The sequence below is a fragment of the Halichoerus grypus genome, chromosome 7, assembly GCF_964656455.1.
Source record: "Halichoerus grypus chromosome 7, mHalGry1.hap1.1, whole genome shotgun sequence".
In the NCBI taxonomy this organism is placed as follows: domain Eukaryota; kingdom Metazoa; phylum Chordata; class Mammalia; order Carnivora; family Phocidae; genus Halichoerus; species Halichoerus grypus.
In genome coordinates, this window is record NC_135718.1 from 64572521 (window position 1) to 64586664 (window position 14144).

The following is a 14144-nucleotide window of genomic DNA, read 5'->3' on the forward strand; positions in this document are numbered from 1 at the left end:
TAACACGTGTTTTCTGTGCAGTTTCATAGAACTTAATGTCCACAAACACTGTTATAGTCAACCCTCCAGCTGAACTGGATGGTGTTTTTTTCAACGTGCCACTAATACATATGAATTGTCTGGCCATGCCTGAGCTCATGTGTCTACATGCTGTTAATTTCATAATCTCGGTATCAACTCAAGTGGCCTTGCATCCTTCCCAGTTCTGCAGTCCTTGAAGACTTTCAGAAGAGAGGTCAGAAGTTGCCTGCTAGAATCCTCCTAATTCATAAATGGCAACAGCTGAAGTTGGAATGGGCTGTGCTAAATGTTTTGCATACATTATGCAATTTAATCTGTACTAACAGATCTAGGAGATGTTTCCACTTTGCAGATGAAGAGATGCAGGCTCCGAGGAATTAAGTACAATGCCCAAGTTCATGCGGGATATCCTGACAGCTGAAAGTGAGAGAACCAAGACCCTTGACTCCAAATGATCTGCCTCTAGAACCCTGTTCCTGACTGTTCAGTTATCCTCATGTCAAGCCAGAGAGGTTAATTACCTCACTGGCTCTTCACTCGGAAGGGCAAGGAGTTTGCACTAACTGAAGCAGCCTAATCCTATGCCAAGGGATGCAACGAGTAAAATGCAGCCTGTGGCATATAACCTATTGTGTTGTGAAACCTTGCAATGTGTTGACTGTCCACCTTACAGGCACCTATCTTTTCTAAGGCTTCTGTCTGTAATAAAATGGCATATATAGTCTCCAGTCATTGAGCCCTGTTGTTTCATGTTATCAAATACCAAGTCAGTCTTTATAAAAAGAAGTCTTGGATTATTGTGTTGCATTCAATATACAAAGAAATATAAGTCGTGTCCATAAAATCATTTCATGTCAATTTTTTAATAATTAAAAAAATCTCAAATACCATTTTGAGCAATTTGTTCCCAAAGAACTCACAAGTGACATCTTGGTAAACGTGCCAATGGCTTGGGCTTAGTAATAACATCTTTCGAGTGACAAGCACTCTATGGTTGATGCATTACTTCAGTGTTTACTTGAATGAAATGACTTACAAAAAAAATAAGCCAGGCAGTCGTTCTGAATTAGAATGGACACGGGGCGCCTGGGTGGCTCAGTCGTTAAGTTTCTGCCTTCGGCTCAGGTCATGGTCCCAGGGTCCTGGGATCGAGCACCACATCGGGCTCCCTGCTCCGCGGGAAGCCTGCTTCTCCCTCTCCCACTCCCCCTGCTTGTGTTCCCTCTCTCGCTGTGTCTCTCTCTGTCAAATAAATAAATAAAATCTCTTAAAAAAATGGACAGTTGCTAACTCTGGGGTAGGACTGGGCTGAACTGCTTCTGTAAAGACTGGGATCGAGGTTTGAGAGAGAATCTTAAATGTGTGGTGTTTGTGTGAGCATGTAGAACAGGTTTTTGTTCTGGGTTGCTCTCTGCACCACGGTTATTTGCTAACCTTGCAGGGAGCCGTCCTACTAACTGAGCGAGAGGAGGACAAGTTGCCATGTAGGCCAGTCTGGGATCAGCCATGAGCCCAGACTTATTTATAAACCTACAGGAAAGGCCCCTTGAGTGTACTCTGCCTTCTGACTCGGAATGATGGTGAGAGAAGATTAGTGAGAGAGCACGGGAAGTCCTTGAGGGCCAACTGGGTTTCCAGCCTGAGCCATCTGCCCTTTCAGCCAGGAGCTGGCTACAGACTGTTTTCTGGATGGTCAGTGTCCCTGGACTGGTGTGATCTCAAGGTACAGAGACTGACCTTTGTGTGTTGTTTACGAAGTTGATTATGACTTGCACTGTGGAGATCATTTGCTCAATAAATATTTAGCAAGCACTCATTGCCTGTCTGGTAGTGCTGTATGCAGAGGGAAAGATTGTGGGCCCTGTCCTCAGAGAGCTTGCCTTCTGGTAGGGGAGACAGACAACAAATTGATAACCTCATGAGAATTTCAGATAGTTCTAAATGTTGTGAAGAAAGTAAAACAAAGCAACGATAGAGAGAGAGTTTATGTGGGGTAAGACTATTTTAGCTACGGGGATCTAAGAAATGTTTCCTGAGAAAACAACATTGGAGCAGAGCCTCGATTGATGAGCAGCCAGCTAAATGGAGACCTCAGGGTAAAGACTTAAGGTACGGAGAACAGTAGGTACAAAGGCCCTGAGGTAGGCCGAGCTCAGCAAAACATTAGGAAGGTCAGTGTGACTACAGCTTAGTGAACAAGTAGGGAGTTAGTGTTTCAGCACTGATGAAAATCAGCTTCTATATAACTTCTTTAATATTTGTTGCACAACCTGGGTGGTTACTGAAACTTTCTCATGGCAAACTGTAGGAAGAATGTGAGCATATCTCATGTTCTATGTCCTTTGTACTGACACACACCACAGACAATGGGCACTCTCTGGGGATTGTGATTTTTCCATGGTTACTCTAGGCTGACCGTATGTGGCCCCTAACTCATCGCAATGTGAGGCAACTTCATTGCTCTACTCGTTAAGTTTAAAAGCCGTGTTTTTAGGACAGCTTTTTAAAAACCATACGCAGAGCAAAAATTGTATCTGCTGTAGTTTTTTAAATAACAGCTTTATTATTATAATTCATATACCATACAATTTATCAATAAGTGTACAATTCTGTGATTTTTAGTATATTTACCGAGTCATGCAACCATCAGCACAATTAATTTTAGAATGTGTTAACCACCCTAAAGAGAAACCCCATTAGTAGCCATCAGGAGCAATTTTTCCCATCTGCTCCCGATGACCCCTCCCCCAGCAGCCCCAGGCCCACTCTCTGTCTCTATAGATCTCCTATTTGGGGCATTTAATATGAATAGAATCATCCAGTATATAATATTTCGTATTTGGCTTCTTTATGGCCAAATAATATTCCATTACATGGATACATCGGGGTTTAGTTATCCACTCGTCAGTTGATGGACGTTTGGATTGTTTCCACTTTTTGGAAGTGATGAATAGGAACACTTATGTATACATTTTTTGTGAAGGCATATGTTTTCATTTATTTTGGATATTTACCAGTTAGTGGAATTATTGGGTAGTATGATAACTCTACTTTTAAACTTTTTTTTTTTTTTACTTTTAAACTTTTGAGGAACTGCCAGACTATTTTACAAAGCAGCTGCCCCACATCTATAGTTTTTGAAAAGGTTTTCTTTTAATTTCTAGGGGGAAAAAGAACATTTAAAAAATATACATATTTTTTAAAATTTTATTTGAGGGAGAGAGTGTGAGCGGTGGGGGGGGGGGGGGAGGAGCAGAGGGAGAGGGAGAGAATCCCAAGCAGGCTCCATGCTCAGCATGGAACCCCATGCAGGGCTCCATCCCATGACTTTGAGATCATGACCAGAACCAAAATCAAGAGTCAGACACTTAACCGACTGAGCCATCCACGTGCCCCTAGAGAATGTTTTTGTCACCTTGATGATCCTCAGGATTTCAAATATTAAATAGGGAGATCATGAAATAAAGGCTAAAGATGAAAGCATCTACCCCTTCCTCTAGATTTGATTTGAGTTTTAAAACGTTTAATTATTTTCTTTAAATCTCTAATTTATGCTATCTAACAATCACAACTTATTATTTTGGGTTCGTTATTACCCATTTCATTTCAAAAAGTTAATTACATAAAAAATTAAAAAATTCCTGACATTTCCTTCAAGTACCTTAGGTCCAATAAAAAACATCCAAGTTAACATGAGATACTTTTTCATTGATGGAGATTAGATTTATTTGATTACTATGCATTGGATACCTACTCTAAGCCAGGCATGTTCAAGGTGCTGGATATTTTCCTCTCTGCTTTCTACTTCAGAAGGTTCACTTTAGTAGTTATGTAGTTGGAGGAATACTGTGTAGTACAAATGATTCTTTTTTTTTAAAAGATTTTATTTATTTGAGAGAGAGAGTGTGCAAGAGAGACATTGAGCATGGCAGGGAGGAAGGGCAGTGGGAGAGGGAGAAGCCGACTCCCCACTGAGCAGGGACCCTGAAGCGGGGCTCGATCCCAGGACCCTGGGATCACTACCTGAGTTGAAGGCAGATGCTTAACTGACTGAGCCACCCAGGCACCCCACAAATTTTTCTTATAGTGCATTTTCCATAAGCAGACTCTTTTCAGATTGAATTTTTGGCTTTTGGTATTCATTAGCTGCATACTTCCTGTAACATATACTATTCGGGCTGCACACAGTGAGTCAAATTTACTGCAGATTATTGTTGTCAGCATGATGAGAGTTCCAGTAGGTGTTTCTTTATCCACCCCACAGCAATATTCATTCCTTGATTTATCTGGTGCTATATTGTAACACTACTGGCTAAAGAATCTGTTGGAAAATAATCTTGACCAGCCAAAGAAAAGTTGAACTAACAGCCTTTCCAAGAATTACATCGAAGGCAGAATTCAACCCTTGAGTTCATTAAGACCATAGTTGACAGAGAATGGACCCAAGTTGACGCCTGAGGAGCGACTCGAGTCTTCTTGGTTAAAAGGCTCATTTTCAGACTTTGTTGCTGGACTTTGTTGATTTCTTGGACTGGTTATCATACCTGACTACCACTACAGAAACTCTTTTTAAATGAATTTCAAGAGCTCAGATGCAGGTTTTGATGAAGCATCCTTAAAAGATATTATCCGTGACAACCATTCGTAATCATTGTAAATTTGTCAGTGGATAGAAGGTCCCTCTTCTAACTATGTTCAGGGGAGGTAGGATTAGAACCCTAGCTGGGTTTCTTTGGTCTATACATGAGAACAAGAACTCATATAGCAGTTACTATGTGTTAGGCTTATTCTAAGCATTTTATTTGGTTTCATTCACTGAATCTTCACAGCTACCATATGAGATTATTCTCCTCATTTTGCAGATGAGAAACAGGCACAGGAAGGATAAGGAACCTCATCAAGGTTACAAACCTAATAGGGAATCTTGGCTTGTGCTCCTATTCTCTATTCCCTCTGCCTCTTATTATCCAACCCCTTGGAGCTTCTGTTTCTTCATCTGAATAATTAGTAGATTGTTGAGTGTGAAGTTGTACCTGCGAATCTCCAAGGCCCATCCCAGTTCTAAGACTCTGGTTTAGATTTAACAGTCTCAAAAGGAGCACTTATGACCATGGGTGGCTAAGAGAAATAGTCAAGCCACAAAGTATCCTGGGAATGTGATAATACTCTGAAGGAGCCTCTTCAAGCCTCTGAGGATGTTTGGAGGACCTGGTTCAATGGAAGGAAATGCCCATAATTACCATTGTACATAATGTTGAGAGTTCATTCAGCTTTTCCTTGGTGGGTGCCAAAGTCTGTGTGATAATCCAAGTATTTGTATTGTAGGCCATACCACTCTAGGTTTAGAGATGTAATGGTTTTTCTCTAAGTACAGGGTGCTGGATTTGTGGGTAATAGGGCTGTTGGATGCCTCGGTCTGAGCCACCCGTACACCCGGGGTTTGACTGATGTGTGCTTATTACTGCCAAAGGATCGGGCCTTCCTCTCAGGTCTCTTTAGCTTAATAATCAACCCTGATTCTTCTTGCTCAAGTCAGGCCTATTTCTAGTGAAACGTGAGCATTTTCTCTGCAGGCACCACTACTCACTGTACTAGTTCTGAATAGGCTCCTCACTTTCTGTCTCTGTTGCATATGTTTACCCATCTATGACCATGTTACCCAAACCAAGAATCAGAAAACTTGAATCTGACAAAAGAATTTTGTACCATTTCAAACTGCAAAATGAATCTCGGAGATATATTTTAGATTTGGAGTTTTTTGGAAATCTTGTGTGTTTTATTGGAATAATGAATATAATATTTGAAATTTGGACTATTGTAGAGGGTCCTGCGATGTGAGGCACACTTCCGTAATTTTCCAACAATTCCCTATAAAGCTCTTAGGGGAAACCTGGAGGCGATCATAAACCTTTTTTTTTTTTTACCAATCCTCATATGGTACTTCTTAATCTCTCAAATTGGTCCCCTTATCTGTTCATAATTTCATAGGTTTTACGTTTTCATAAGTTTTTTCCTTGGCTGTTTAATCAGCCTCCTAAATAGTCTCCCTCCCAGTCTATCCTCTGATGTGGTTTCAAAGATTGATCATTTTGAAACACAAATCCAACCGTGTCACCCTGCTGTTTAGAACCTTCAATGCTTCCTCTTTGCTTCCTGGGTAAAGCCCTCATATGGAGCCAAGAACTCACATGGTCTAACCCATTGGAGAAGACATTTATTATGTTTTAGCTAGTCAGCAATCCAATTTGCTTTTGGAGAATTACCTCTTCTCCAATGGGTACTCTCAACATGCTTCATGTTGCCCTAATTGAGAGATGGTTATCTTGCCCAAGCCAGGTCAGTAATACCCTTTCCTCTGGGACTCTGAGTCTTGAACAAAATATTGCAAGGACAGAGAAAACAGTTAGAGCCCATTCATTTGCTGATGAGACTGAGTCCCTGCCAACTAGGTCTCTAAGTGGACTCATGTCCTCTTGGGTTCTCCATTTAAGCAATCCTGCCATGAGATGGGAACCATTGCTTTCAATCAAAAGCTCTATTCCTGTTTACCTTCTACTTCCCACAAACACGCTTATCCCGATCCTTTGTGATTATCCATTGTAGTTCTCAATGTAGTCCCTAACATAAGAGGCTTTCATGCCATTAAGACTGCAAATGCTCTTCCCTCTGTCTTGGGCTGCCTCCCTCTCAACCCAAGCTGTGTTTCTCTTTCTGTGTTCCCTTAATGCAGCATGAGTATCTTGACCGAGGTACTTAGCACATTCTCATAACTATTTACCTGTCAGTATTCCCTCCTAGGTTGTAGGACCCTTTGTTTTCGTATAATGCCTGGCACAAAATAAATGATTAAGAATTATTTGATGAATGAGTAAATAAGAATAAATAAGAATTGACAGTATATTTCGTAGTTCATGCAGGGGGATTTGTGTTATAGACAACAGATTTCAGAAAATGGGTTGCAAGCTGTAGATCATAGAATCAACATAAATTGCATGAGACTAACCATAAAGAAAATTGCTGATGCGATTAAGGCAAATTTATCAGAATAAGGGTGGTGATGATCACTAAGTCTTGTGACAAATACATAGCATTTGTTTTACTAGCTAAATTTTTTTTTAAACTAGGTAAGTAATTTTAAAACATTATTTTAAATACAGCTTAGTGAAATATTGTAGTAGTTAAGAGCACAGATTCCAGAGTCAGATAGCCTGGGTTTAAACTCTGTATCTCTGTCTTTTCATATGTAAAATGGGGGAAATAGTATTCTTAAATGCTTAGCACAGAGCCTAGTGGTTCTGGTCATCTCTATTTGCCACTGTCTCCCACTCAGTTCAATTTCTGCCCTTCTTTGTCCTGCTCTGTGCCCAGGAGGCTGACCACTTGTGGGCCTCTCAGTGCCTAGCTTCTGCTTGTCTTTGGCCAATGGTAAGCACCATCAAGAGGTGTGAGAGCAGAGAGAGAGGCAGGGGTATTCTTTCCACACTCATTTTGGCACTTTGTCTCTGACACTCAAACTAGGTCTCTTCCCAATTCCAGCTCCCTCCGGGGGGGGTGGGGAGGGGGGTCCCTCCTTTGCAGGCTCTGTTTTCCTAGGTACTGGTAACGCTAAGTCTTCCCTTTGTTAGGTAAGGCCCAGCAGCAGCAATCACATCCCACTGTCTAGTCTCAGGCTTTTAACCCTGCCCACAGTGCTAAAATTATTTACCTTAAGATTCCTTCACTTGACTCTCTGAGATGTCTTCTGTTTCCTGCCAGGACCTTGACTAATACACTGTATATACAAATTGCTTAAAAATGTGAGCTATTACTATATTTAATTATTAATATTAAATGTTTAATTATTAAATTTAAAAATGAACATCAAATACCATTAATGGAACATATTTAAATTAAAATAAATAGATCATTGTAAATATTAAATATTGTTATGATATTAAAACATTTATGGCTATTGAGTAGAAAGCAGAATTCACATCCACCTTTAAAGTAAAGCAGAGGATTGGGGCACCTGGGTGGCTCAGTCGTTAAGCGTCTGCCTTCGGCTCAGGTCATGATCCCAGGGTGCTGGGATCGAGCCCCGCATCGGGAAGCCTGCTTCTCCCTCTCCCACTCCCCCTGCCTGTGTTCCCTCTCTCGCTGTGTGTCTCTCTGTCAAATAAATAAATAAAATCTTTAAAAAAAAATAAATAAAGCAGAGGACTTCAAACACATTTCAATTTTACAGCTGGTTGTTTTGCCTGTGGTTTGGAATAACTGCCACGTACTTGGATGGAAAGTTGAAGAAGCCGTACAGTGTGTGGGTCAGAGCGAGAAGGCCGGGCACACCTTTCAACTGAGCGCATCCGCGGGGGCGGGAGCAACCTGCTCGCACTGTTAGGCTGATTCTGTCTGCACTTTTCCCGCCTGTGTCCATACTCTTACAGAACATGCTTGACTGCACACTTTCATCCCTCAAGGGTGTACTTTTTTCTTTATAAGTTCTAGTTTCATAGGTAGCTACCATGTTCGAAATCAGGCTCAACAAGCCAAAGGAGCAGCATGTTGCCTCGCTCTCGGGCGACCATATTTTCAACCTCAAAAAACCCAAATATTTACTTGCTGAAACCATGTGGTAAACTATTTGGATTGTCCACGATTTGGACTGCATAGACCCTGTGCACCTACATCATGTGGTGGAGAAGAGAAGGCTAAAACTTCCCATCTGGAGCTGAGATGTTGTTTGGGGCCGTCTGAAACTTTGTTATGTACAGCCCATAAGTCAGACGCTCAGGCGGAGGCCCGTGAACAAAATTGGCACGGTTTCACAGAAAGGTCCAGTTCAGTGGTCTTATGTTTATTTTAAAACAACATTAATCAATTCCACCTGTATTTTCAGAAAAAGACATTGAATTCGTTGGTACATTTGAACCTGACAGCCTGCCTTTGGGATTAAAGCCTTCTCCCGTGATCTATTATCCAATATGATTACATCATAGATCATATGAGCTGAATTTGTAACGGACACGATTCCATGAGTGAATTAACATGTGAGAAATGGTCTGAGACGGTCCTGGACACACGAGGGAATTTTCTCCTTCCCTCCTTCAATACACTTCCGGAGACCCTCCTTCACGCAAGCCCTGTACAGAATCCTGAGATACCGCTGTGAACAGGGACAGGCAGAGGACAGCCAGCCTCGTCTCACCAGCGTGGCCCCTGCAACTCACCTGCCCGTCTACTTCCATCTCTGTGGCTTTGTTGCCCTCTGACTTTGGGCAGCTCCCTGAACCTCCTGGGGCCTTAGTTTCCCATCTGTAAAATGGAAACTTTAATTTGAAAAAAATATACATATCCCTGTGTTCATCACAGTATTATTTACAGTAGCCAAGCTATAGAGGTAACCTAAGTGTCCATCGATAGATGAATGGATCAAGAAGATGAGGTATATATACACAATGGAATACTACCAAGCCATAAAAAAGAATGAGATCTTGCCATTTGTGACCACATGGAAAAAACCAGAGGGTATTGTGCTAAGTGAAAGAAGTTATACAGAAAAAAAACAAATACCATATGACTTGGCTTATATGTGGACTCTAAAAACAAAACAGACAAACAAAACAAAACAGTAACAGACTCACAGAGAACAAACTGATGGTTGCCAGAGGGGAGGTGGGTGGTGGATGAAATAGGTGAAGGGAATTCAGAAGTACAATCTTCCAGTTATAAAATAAATAAGACATGGGGATATAATGTACAGCACATTTGTTACAATATTGTAACATCTTCATATAGTGACAGACAGTAACTAGACTTACTGTGGTGACCCTTTCATAATGCATATAAATACTGAATCACTAGCCTGAAACTAATACAATATTGCATGTCAACTGTTCTTCAGTTAAAAAAAATAATAGAGCGTGGCAGAGTAAGACCACTGTTGCAGCAAAAGTCACTAACAGTTTGAGCATGCTTTCATGCATTCATTGCTATTTGGCCATTCATTCATTCAACCAAAGTTCATTAAGCGAAGAGCTACCCTATTATTCCTGTCACTGTGCTCTAGGGAGCAGTGAGGACCAGGAGACCAGGTACCTGCTTTCAGGATTTTACAGTTTCTCTGTGCAAACAACGAGGACATTATAGATGTTGGGAGTCCTACATGTAGATATATGCTGGGTGCTTTGGAAACTGATACACACAAAAATGTAATTATTTTTGATTATGGTCTTGAAACCGTGCAATGCAAGTCAGAAGGATGTGAAGTGGAAAGTGTATATATGTGTACGCACACACGCACACACACACACACACCGAAGGACGCACATTCTATGTAGTTTTGCGTTTCTGGTTTCCACTTTCATGAGGATGTAGAGTAGTGGTTCAGAGCACGATGCCTAGATTAAAACTCCAGCCCACCTGTCATTAACTGTGGACTGGGGGCAAACTGCTTAACTTCTCTCTAGTTCATTTTCATTAGCAGCCAAAGTGGATGATTATAATAGCACCTACTTCTTAGGTTTATGGTGGGTTGTAGTGAGCTTAGTGAGCTGGCAGTCCTCAGTGTTAGCTCTTACCAGCCTTGGATCATTTTCCTGAGGTAGAGTGGGGAGGGCACAGGATTAGCAACCAGCCAGACCAGAGCCTGAGTCCTACTCCATTACTTATCAACCAAGCAAGTAACTTAACCTCTGAATTCCAGTTTTCTCTTCTGTAAAATGAAGATAACAATACGTAACCCCATGAGATTGCATAGTTCTTGGCAATTACCAGGCACTCAAAGAATAGCATTTATCCCTCTTATCCCTTCCCCTAAGATTAAAAACTGCTTGAGCCCAATAATGTGATGAAAGTAAAGGCAAGAAAAAGAAGAAATAATATTCTGGAGAATTACAAGTAAAAATACGATGTAGTATGTTTTTAAGGTCATTTTTAACATTTGAAACTTTGTCCTTCTAAACAAATCTCTAAGTATGTGAGAGAATGGCTTATCCACCTCTAGTTTTTTTTTTTTTTTATCTGTTAAAGTGTGAGTGAATGAAATGGAATTCATAGAATGGATCTCTAGATCTGAGCCAACTGCTATAAAAACTCTAAGTTCTATTTTCTTTATTTTTATTTTCAAGTGTAGTGTCTATGTAGCTATGCCGTCATTCATAAACAGGGGAAGAGCAGCGTGTACAAAAGAAAAGAAACATGTTCTGGTGTAGTAAGTCAGGAAGGAAAGTCTGCTCAGCTGGGCAGGCACTGGACGGGTGACTCAGGTCTGTGCAAATGTCCCACCCTCCCCTGGCCAACTTTTGCCTTCATCTGCCCTCCATGTTTCTGGCTTCCTGGCTGGCCTGAGGTCTGCAGAGCAATTTCAGGTTAATTTCTCTGTCTTTTCTCTAAAAGATTGAATCAGCAAAGGTCTAAGCGGGCGTGGGCTTTAGCATATCTCACAAATCACAAACTTCTTAATAAATGCCCCAAACAATAAAAATAATACAAGGCAAAGGACCAACTTCTTCGTCCAGGGCATCACTTCTGTACCAATTTTTTTTTAAATGCACATTCAGTGTTCTTTCTTCCCAAGGGAGTTTTATTAAATCCAGCTTATTTGATGACCTGTCTTTTTCTCTCACTCTATCTTGCAAGTACATACGCTTTTGGGCCCAAGAGAGGCCCAAAGGGCAAGGGCTGCACAGAGCTGTAAAGCCAGCAATACTGAAACTTATCTGACCCTCACCTCATTCGCAAATCTTGCATCTTCCAGTCACTGGGGCCAAAAATTCCAGATGGTAGGGAGGTGGTTTCGGTCCTGTCTCCGCCAACCTGCTCTCCAGCCCCTCTGTGGGGGGCAGTGGGAGAGGGTGTGTGATCAGAACATCCCTAGCTTCTCTGGGTCAAATTCCACTCGTGGGTAAAGTGTCAGGGTTGGACTAGATTTCTTGAGTTCTCCTGCATGTCTGATTGCTCTGCTGAGGTGTGATTGAACAATGAACCTTCACAGGGGTGGTGCAATTCTCACATTCTAGCAACGGCAGCAATTCCCTAAGGCAGCGGCCACGGCTCCCAGAGCCACCTTCCACACTCTGTAAGTCCTCCAGGCTGCCTCTGCCCACTCCATTCATTGCAGTATGAGTCTGGACCCCCAGCCCTTTGAGTTTTTGACCCCTGGGATCCTGTCTTACGCTAACGTCGGGACCATGCTCCCGTGTGTAAGAATGAGCTCATTTTCAGTTCTTAGTGGATCGGAGCAGACTGGCCTGAGCAGACATGGGAGTGCTGGTCATAAACTCTCTGCAAAAGAAATCTGGGAGGGGCACCTGGGTGTTAAGTGACCGACTCTTGGTCATGATCTCAGGGTTCTGGGATCGAGCCCTGCTTCGGGCTCCGTGCTCAGCACAGGGTCTGCTTGGAATTCTCTCCCTCTCCCTCTGCCCCTCCTGCTGGTGCTCTCTCTGTAAAAATAAATAATTAAATCTTTAAAAAAATCTGGGAAAACTTGGTGGAGATGAGAACAGGGACAAGGCACCTTCAGAAACCAATTGGGGAACACAAATATTTTTCAAGCAGGGTTTCCTTGTCCTCAAAATATAATTTTATATACATGGATTTGTTCAACCAACTATCAAGATGACACTTGCTTTGGTGGTTAGAGGGTATTTGAATCAAAGAAAAAACTTTCTAAAATATCTTTTATCAAAATATATGGAGAAAAGTACACACGCTATCAGTGGGCAGGTCAATGCATTCTTATAACGTGAACACATTGAGTAACCACAAACCAGCTCAAAAATAGCACAGAGTGATAAGCCCTTATTCTATGCTCTCTCCTTCTCAGAAATACATTTTTGATGGTGTTGACAGCATCACCTCTCTATGTTCCCTTCCAGAACCATTCCTGGGACCACCTCCCTCTCATTCTCACTGTTATTTCATTCCCCTCCCCCAATCTTTCTCCTTCTTAGGACAAAACAAAATACGTAATATCAACAAGCACTGGCCATTCTTTTCCCCATAACCCGAAAGTCAGTAAATTGGGTGGAAAGGAATGGTGTGGGGCAAAAGGGATGAACCACTGTTTTCATATCTGTATGAAAACTTGATATGTATGGTCAGGGTCCTCAGGATTTTTGGAGCTCTCATTTCAGGTAGACTGTACCATGCAGCCAAGATGAGAAAACAGAGGCTCAGCAAGGTGAGGCAGCTTAATCTGGATTTCAGAAAACGAACCTTTGCAAAGTGTGGAGTCTTTGTCTAGGTCAGAACCAGAGGCTTCAGGCTATAAAGGGAATTCTCAGCCCCGTAATGGGTGGTGGCCCTGGGCCTCTTTGAGAAGCTGGTAGAAGGTATGGTGCCTCTTCCCAGAAGTATGCATACACTGAAAATGCATATCACTTTAGGGGGTCCCCTCACCCAGGGACCCCCTGGATTCCTAGGAACCGTCCCCAGTCTGCTGCAGTGACTCTTTGTGGGGACAGAGCACACATCCAGTTCAGCTCCCATGCCCATTATCTTCCAGCCAAAGATCGGAGTGTACTGTCAGTGCGGTGCACCTGCCCGACGGCCTGAACTCGTACTTAGATGCCCCCTCTCTCCCAGCACGCTGTGTGCACTGCGGGTCGCCCTCCTTTCCCATGGAGCTGTCACAAAGGACAGCCCTTGGCATCCTCACTCCTCACTGCCCAGGAGCACCGGCTCCACAAAGTTCTGGTGCCCGGTTCTCTGGGATCACTGCCAGCTGGGTATACAGCTCCGGCCAGGAGGGCGCCCGGCGGCCCCAGGAGCCTGGGAGACCCGGGGCCACTCGCCCTCATCCCTAGACCCCGGCTTCCCCCGAATGCACTGGGTCTTTGGCGAGCCGCTGCGGGCACGCGGAGGGCGGCGGGGACGCAGAGGCGCCGGGGGACGCGCGCGTATGCGCACCGACAGGGCGCCTGGCCGGCGGTGCCAGGCTCTCCCGAGGCCTTGGTGGCCCCGGGCCGGGCGGGGGCCGCGGTCCCGACGGTGCCCTCTCTCCGCCTGGCCGGCCCGAGGCGGGCCGGAGCCGCGAGAGCTGGAGCAGCGCCCCTACCGCCCGCTTTTCCGCCTCCATCTCCTCCGCCTCCTCCTCCTTCCCCCAGCCACCCGCGCAGTCACAACCGGTTCAGACTGGCCAG